Source organism: Mustelus asterias, chromosome 2 (genome assembly GCF_964213995.1).
Source record: "Mustelus asterias chromosome 2, sMusAst1.hap1.1, whole genome shotgun sequence".
In the NCBI taxonomy this organism is placed as follows: Eukaryota; Metazoa; Chordata; class Chondrichthyes; order Carcharhiniformes; family Triakidae; genus Mustelus; species Mustelus asterias.
Genome location: NC_135802.1, coordinates 93516940 through 93524245, shown reverse-complemented (window position 1 = coordinate 93524245; position 7306 = coordinate 93516940). Strand labels below are relative to the sequence as shown.

General features: G+C 41.5%; 1 long non-coding RNA gene across 1 annotated transcript in view; it reads left to right on the top strand.

Moving 5' to 3' along the window:
• Positions 1-3743, top strand: part of LOC144503617 (uncharacterized) — a 61818-nt gene extending 58075 nt beyond the window's left edge. The window contains exon 3 of the long non-coding RNA XR_013499523.1: positions 3637-3743. This is a non-coding gene — a long non-coding RNA (uncharacterized LOC144503617). The remainder of the gene's footprint in view (positions 1-3636) is intronic.
• The last annotated feature ends 3563 nt before the right edge of the window (positions 3744-7306 follow it).

Sequence of the window (7306 nt, the reverse complement as noted above, 5' to 3'; positions counted from 1 at the left end):
TGCATGAGCCTTCTGTTTGTCTGCTGTTGTTAGAAGTGGAGTTAATGATGAGCTTCCACTGGTTGCCTTTCCTCCTAGGCCAAAAGCGCCTGTTTAACTTAAGTACCTCCTCCCTCAAGCCCTTGGGAAACCACTCAAGGGGGATTTGCTTGGCTCAATGTTCATGACACATAATGAAAACAATTTTACGCTGCAGAGGGAAGTATCGGGCAATTACTGACGTGACAGCCACCTGCAGAAGCGAGCCCTCGGCTGGAGCATTGGGCTGTTCATGAATATTTTATGGTGTGATGTTATTCTGAATGGCTGGGGCAGGTGAAGGGGGCCGAGGGTGTAAGTACACAGCTGGAGGCTGTGTAGCAAGCCCTGTTTCTCTGCAGCAGTCCATAGTATAACACCAAGAAGATTTTTGACCCTGGATGAGTCTTTGCAAAAGTAGCAGGAGTAAAGGAAAGATGATGTGACAAGTCATGGTGGGCACTCCTCAGAAAACTCTTGTTGGCCAATTTTACACATCATGTCTAACTTGAAAAGCCACTGTATCAACTCTTTCAGAGGTTTGTGATATAATTTGCTAACTCGAGGTCTGAATTGTGGTTAGAAAGGCAGTTCAATTACTCCTGACCTCTGACCTGGTTCAACTGTGATTCTATCCCTGTCGTTTTCTGTAATAAGAAAAAGTTATCATAATTTATCTGCATAGATATTGCAGTACAATAGTTTGGAAATAATAAATAGGTTTCAAGTTGTCTGAAGAGGTAGAAAATCTGGGTTTCAGGATTGTCAGTTGTATGAATTTGAATGTTAATGTGTTCAACCACTGTTGGCACTCATCTAACAATAAAAGGGCGTACATGCCACACCCTAATGTTAGAAGGAGGAGGTGCTGCGACAGTAAGCCTATTGTTGTAGATAACGAAAGATTAAAGATCAAATAAGGAGTACTACACAGGATTATGATTACTCGCGTGGAATGCTTCAAACATTACCTAATTGTTAGCACGGGAAAAAGACACAGAGTGCAGCCAGTTAAATTTCTAACAATCAGCAGCCTTCTATTTTTCTGTATTTATTATTAGGAGCACAGCCAGTTGAGTGACCTATTTGTTAAGGTTAAGCCCATGTGAAAGGAGAATAACAACACAAAGGCATTGAGGACAGGGGAAAAAGCATCCGAGTATATAAAGGATCAGAACAAATGGAGGTTTGTATAAAATATGGTGGATAAGTTATGGGGGGGAAGGCCTGCAGGTCTGAATGATGCTGGAAAAATTCCCTGCTCAGACAGTGTGATCTGGAGAAAATAAAGCAAAGCATAATGTGGACTCCACGAGCAATTGCCTCACAGTGACCATTTATTTAGGTTTCTAATCTCTGTCAGGTATTAAAATCTGGAGTTATCAGATGGTTAATTGGTCTTTACCATTTGCACTTTGGAGAGAGGAATTATCTGTCATGAATGCCCTGCATACAAATGGGACAATGTTATTAATAGAGCAACACAGGAGCAAAAAACATGAATAGCCCAAAGCCATCAAACGAAGATCCTTACACAGTGCACTCCTATACTCTGTGACCAAATGTAGACTACACCAAGGAGAATTTCATGTAACTTGTTTGGAATGAGTGGGATGAATGTGAAATCTCAATTGCAAATGACAGTCAGATTGAACAACGGAACCAAAATAAATATATAACACAGGCTAATTGGCATTGTGTTTAGAACACTTGTTTTATCCCTTTCATTAGAAATGATTTTGACAGTTGTTTTGGCTCAGAAAATAGAGCTAATGGTCAATTCTAAAAATACAATTTTTAAAAATGTCCACAGTTTTGGAATTATATAAGCCGGAAAAATTATTTTCTCAGATGTTACAATCAGCAGAAAATAAATTGAAGCTCAATATGGAATCTATCAATCACAAATTATTTGCGGAATGGAGTCCCTTCTATTACTTATCTCATTTATAAATAGGCCCGTGCTATCAGAAGGTGAAGATAGCAAGATAGGAGTTTGGAGCTCTCACTGTGAATATGGTGGAGAATTCATTAGCAAAATCAAAGGATTTTTCAAACTGGATATTAATGAAAATATAGATTATATTAGATGCAAGGAGAGGAAAGAAATCTGCTTCAGCACAAAATGCCATAGAAAGTCATAATGCATCTCAAAAGAATTGCTGTATTGATAACCTCTTGCAACAAAAAGTACCTACATGTGTACTAAAGAGGATTTCACAGCCATAAATAAAACATTTTAGAAATGCTCATTTTCCTGTAGTGCCATTTGTCAATTTCAATGTCAATTTCAAGAATTCAAATTCAGCTAAGCAGCAATCTCTGGATATGATGGCTGATTTAAATATCTTTCAGCAGATCTATCACCAACAAGATGACTAAAACAGCTAAAACAACTGGAGGGGGGGGGGGGGGGGGTTGGGGGGGAGCGGTAACAAAATTAATCACATGATAGTAATTATAAAAACCTATTCTGATGATAAAGCCCTTTATTTTCTATTAATTTTGAAGATCACAATAGTGTACTGAGTTGTTAACCTTAATAAATGCAATTAAAGTAACGCTAGTGAAGGAAAATTATTTTTGAAATTTGCCTATGTTGTGTCATTCTTTAAAAGGAATGTATATTATGATTTTCTTTTCTATTGTTCATTTCCCATATCTTATTCTATTGCTCTTAATGAAGAAGAGATATTGCTGCTCCTGGAAGAAGCTGTATGAATGCTAACAGTATAGATCTTTCGAGAGGCACTTGAGCAATGTAGGAAAGGTGACCCCTGTTAATTTTTTTTTTGTTTTCTCAACACTTCTCATGTCACTGATTCATGTTGATAATATTGAAAGCTAACTGGTACATTACCAAATAGCCATTTTTCATGTACGGCGTTTGATAATGAGTATATTTGACTGTGGGGTGCATCATGTTGATGTTAATCCCTTCCTCATTTGACAACCATATAAGTTCACTTTCCAGTGTAGATATTGGAGTGACCAGCTGTTGGAACACTACCTGATTTCCCCGCTTCCCAGGTCACTCCGTGGCCTAGGCATCGGCTCCTCTCTCTGCGACTGGATCCTGAACTTCCAAACACACAAACCGCAATCAGTCAGGATAGGCAACAACACCTCCTCCATGATCATCCTCAACATCGGTGCCTCACAAAGCTGTGTCCTCGGCCCCTTACTATACTCCTTATACATCTATGACTGTGTGGCCAAATTCCCCTCTAACTCGATTTTCAAGTTTGCTGATGACACCACCGTAGTGGGTCAGATTTCAAACAATGATGAGACAGAGAACAGGAAAGAGAGAATCTGGTGAACTGGTGCGATGACAATAATCTCTCCCTCAATGTCAGCAAAACGAAGGAGATAGTCATTGACTTCAGGAAGCGTAGTGGAGGACATGCCCATGTCTACATCAATGGGGACAAAGTAGAAATGGTTGAGAGCTTCTGGTTTTTAGGTGTCCAGATCACCAACAACCTGTCCTGGTTAAAAAAGCCCACCAATGCCTCTACCTTCTCAGAAGCCTAAGGAAATTTGGCATGTCTGTTACGACTCTCACCAACTTTTCCAAATGCACCATAGAGAGCATTCTTTCTGGTTGTTTCACAGCTTGGTATGACTCCTGCTCTGTCTAAGACCGCAAGAAACTACAAAGAGTCGTGAACAAACCCAATCCATCACTCAAACCAACCTCCCACCCAGTGATACTGTCTACACTTCCTGCTGCCTCAGAAAAACAGCCAGCATAATTAAGGACCCCACGCATTCTGGACATACTCTCTTCCATCTTCGTTCGTCGGGAAAAAGATACAAAAGTCTGAGGACACGTACCAACCGCCTCAAAAACAGCTTCTTCCCTGCTGGCATCAGACTTTTGAATGGACCTACCTCGCATTAAGTTGATCTTTCTCTACACCCTAGCTATGACAGTAACACTACATTCTATACTTTCTCCTTTCCTTCTCCATGAGCGGCATGCTTTATCTGTATAGTGCACAAGCAATACTTTTCACTGTATACTCATACATGTGACAATAATAAATCAAATCAAAATTAAATCAATGCTCAGTCCAAACGTTGCCTTAATTGAGACTTGCCAGTTCACCATTGGTTCAAATGTGATCTGGACACCTAAAAACCAGAAGCTCTCAACCATTTCTACTTTGTCCCCATTGTTGTAGACATAGGCATGTCCTCCACTACGCTTCCTGGTGAGATCTATATAGCTCAACCTCATATAGTGTATTTACCTACTTAACCATTCGGTTTTCTATATAGCCAGGATGGTATTGAACATAAATCCTCTTTGTCCCAACAAGATTGGCCCCTTCCACAAGCTAGTTCTAACTAACCACCTTACCTTATGTCTTTCAATATATTTTCTCCCCAAAGCTGACCAAGATAGTAACCTCTCTGGTAACGTATTTTGGGATTTATTATTGTTCAGATAGAAAGGATCTGATTGACTTCCTTTCATAGAATCAAAGAATTGTAGAATCATGGATTCTATGATTCTATCCCTATCCTCCTAACCCCATGTATTTACCCTGCTTGTCCCCTGACACTAAGGAGCAATTTAGTAGGCCAATCAAGCTAACCTGCACATCTATGGACTCCTGTGAAACCCACACAGACACAAGGAGAACGTGCAAACTACAGTCAACCAGGTCCTTGGCACTGTGAAACAGCAGTGCCAACCACTGTGCCGCCCACCTTCTTTTCAATTTCTTAATTTTTAAACTTCCCAGCATTTTGTTTTTCATCCTTGTAAACAATTTGTTGGATTAACTTTATTAGTCTCCTCATAGTCCTCAACAGGGCAGCATGGTAGCAGTGGTTAGCACTGCTGCCTCACAGCGCCAGGGACCCGGGATCAATTCCGGCCTCGGGTGACTGTGTGGAGTTTGCATGTTCTCCCTATGTCTGCGTAGTTTTCCTCCGGGTGTTCTGATTTCCTCCCACAGTCCAAAGATGTGCAGGTTAGGTTGATTGGCCATGCTAAATTGCCCCTTAGTGTCCCTAGATGTGTAAATTAGGGGGATTAGCAGAGTAAGTATGTGGGTTTACGAGGATATGGTCTGGGTAAGATGCTGTTTCAGAAAGTTGCTGCAGACTCAAGGGGCTGAATGGCCTCTTTCTCTATTGTAGGGTTTCGATGAACTTCAGTTATGTCAGGGGCAGCACGGTGGCACAATGGTTAGCACTGCTGCCTCACAGCGCCAAGGACCCAGGTTCAATTCCGACCTTGGGTGACTGTGTGGAGTTTGCACATTCTCCCCACGTCTGTGTGGGTTACCTCCAGGTGCTCCTGTTTCCTGCCACACTCCAAGGATGTGCAGGTTAGGTGGATTGGCCATGATAAATTGCCCCTTGGTTTCAGGGGGATTAGCAGGGTAAATACATGGTGTTACAGGGATGGGGCTGGGTGGGATTGTTGTCGGTGTGGGCTAGATGGGTTGAATGGCCTCCTTCTGCATCATAGAGATTCTAAAACACCTCAAAAAGTTCTGTTACCTCGAACAAGCCTTGCCCTCTAGAGAAAGCTGAGGTACAAAATTTGACATGAAATTCTGGGGAGATTTTGTCCCTGAATGGATTTTGAATTGCTGACTGGCGGAATGTGTGCTTGGCCAGACATCCCATTTGGATTCAAATTTCCCCTATAAACATCAAGGATGCAGTAGACATAGGTGAACACACATAAAATATTAGGGTTCTCATTCTTTACTCACTTTCTGCACAATTCAACAAGGGGAAGAACAGTATCCATGGGCAGCACAAACCTCAATGAAATAATAGTAGATAAAAGGGCATTCTTCATGAGAACATTGATAGAAAGGCTGTGTAGAAAGACCTTTAACAATCTTATAGTAGGACGAGGAAGAAGAAACAGCATGAATTAAGTGCAATATACAAAATGTTATATTTATATAACAATTAAATACATATTATTAAGTTGCATTCACAGCAGTTCAACAGAATCATTACCAATCAATAAACTTAGATAAAAGGAGCAAAGCTTATGATTAGGAAAAAAAATAGTAGTCTAGTCTGTTTAAGGCACATTTCAATTGTAAGGATGTGTTTGAACTAACACTGGAGCTGTCTGCAGAATGTCTTAAATTTAGTATCAGAGCTGAATAAAAAAAATTCAGCAATCTTGGGAGGCCCTAGAAGTGGGTTTAGAAGTTGGGGGTGGTGAGGAAAATTAGAAAAAAGTGACGTCAGACAGGAATCTTGACATGTTCTTGTGTCCTGCCGCTTTTCCTGGAGGTGGCATCTGTGCGTTGAGGGCAAAGCACTTGGCAGTGGCGGGCCACCAATTAAGATTGTTAATGAAGCAACTGCAAGTATTTTTCAAGGGCAATGGAATTTTCCCCAGAGGCACCACGGGACCCCTGCAATATCCTGGTGAGTGCACAGCAGGAGGTCAGAGCACCCCAGGAATAATATATAAGCACGCACGTGAAAGATGCAAATTGGCGAATCTGAGGCCATCCTCTGTCAACGAATATCTCCTGTAGACTGACATCATGGTTGCTGCTGGTGGCAAATAAGTGGCTGTTGTTTCCTCCAACCATTTTATGCCTCCATTTCATCCTGCCTTCTCGCATCCCATTCACCTCAGAAGCATCCTCACTGCAGACACAAATGCGGACGTCCTTGCAAACTCCTGCATTGAATCACCCTCCCGCCTTCTCAACCCACCCAGTGCCTCTAATTGGATGGCAATTGCAAAGGCACCTCCTGAATTAAACATGTCCCAGCAGATTGTACAGGCAGTCCTGCTTTTTTTCATTCATTTACAGTATGTGGGCGTTCGCTGGCTGGGCCAGCATTTATTGCTTGTCCCTAACTGCCCTCCATTTCAGAAGGCATTTGAGAGTCAACCACATTGCTGTGGGTCTGGAGTCACATGTAGGTCAGGTTAAGGATGGCAGATTTCCTTCCCTAAAGGACATTCGTAAACCAGATGGGTTTTTTCCGACAATCGGCAATGGTACATCATTAGACTTTTAATTCCAAATTTTTTATTGAATTCAAATTTCACCACCTGCTATGGTGAGATTTGAACCCAGGTCCCCAAATCTTGCTCTGGCTCTCTGGAGCACTAGTTCAGTGACAATACCACTATGCTACTGCCTCACTGCTGTGTTGATCGGGTTTGCAACGCAAACATGGTTCCGCCCTCAGAAAAAAAAAGCAAAATCTAGAAGGGTAAAATTAAAACCATTGAATTATGGCGAGAAAAATAAGTAAAAATAAGTCAGCTTTGAAA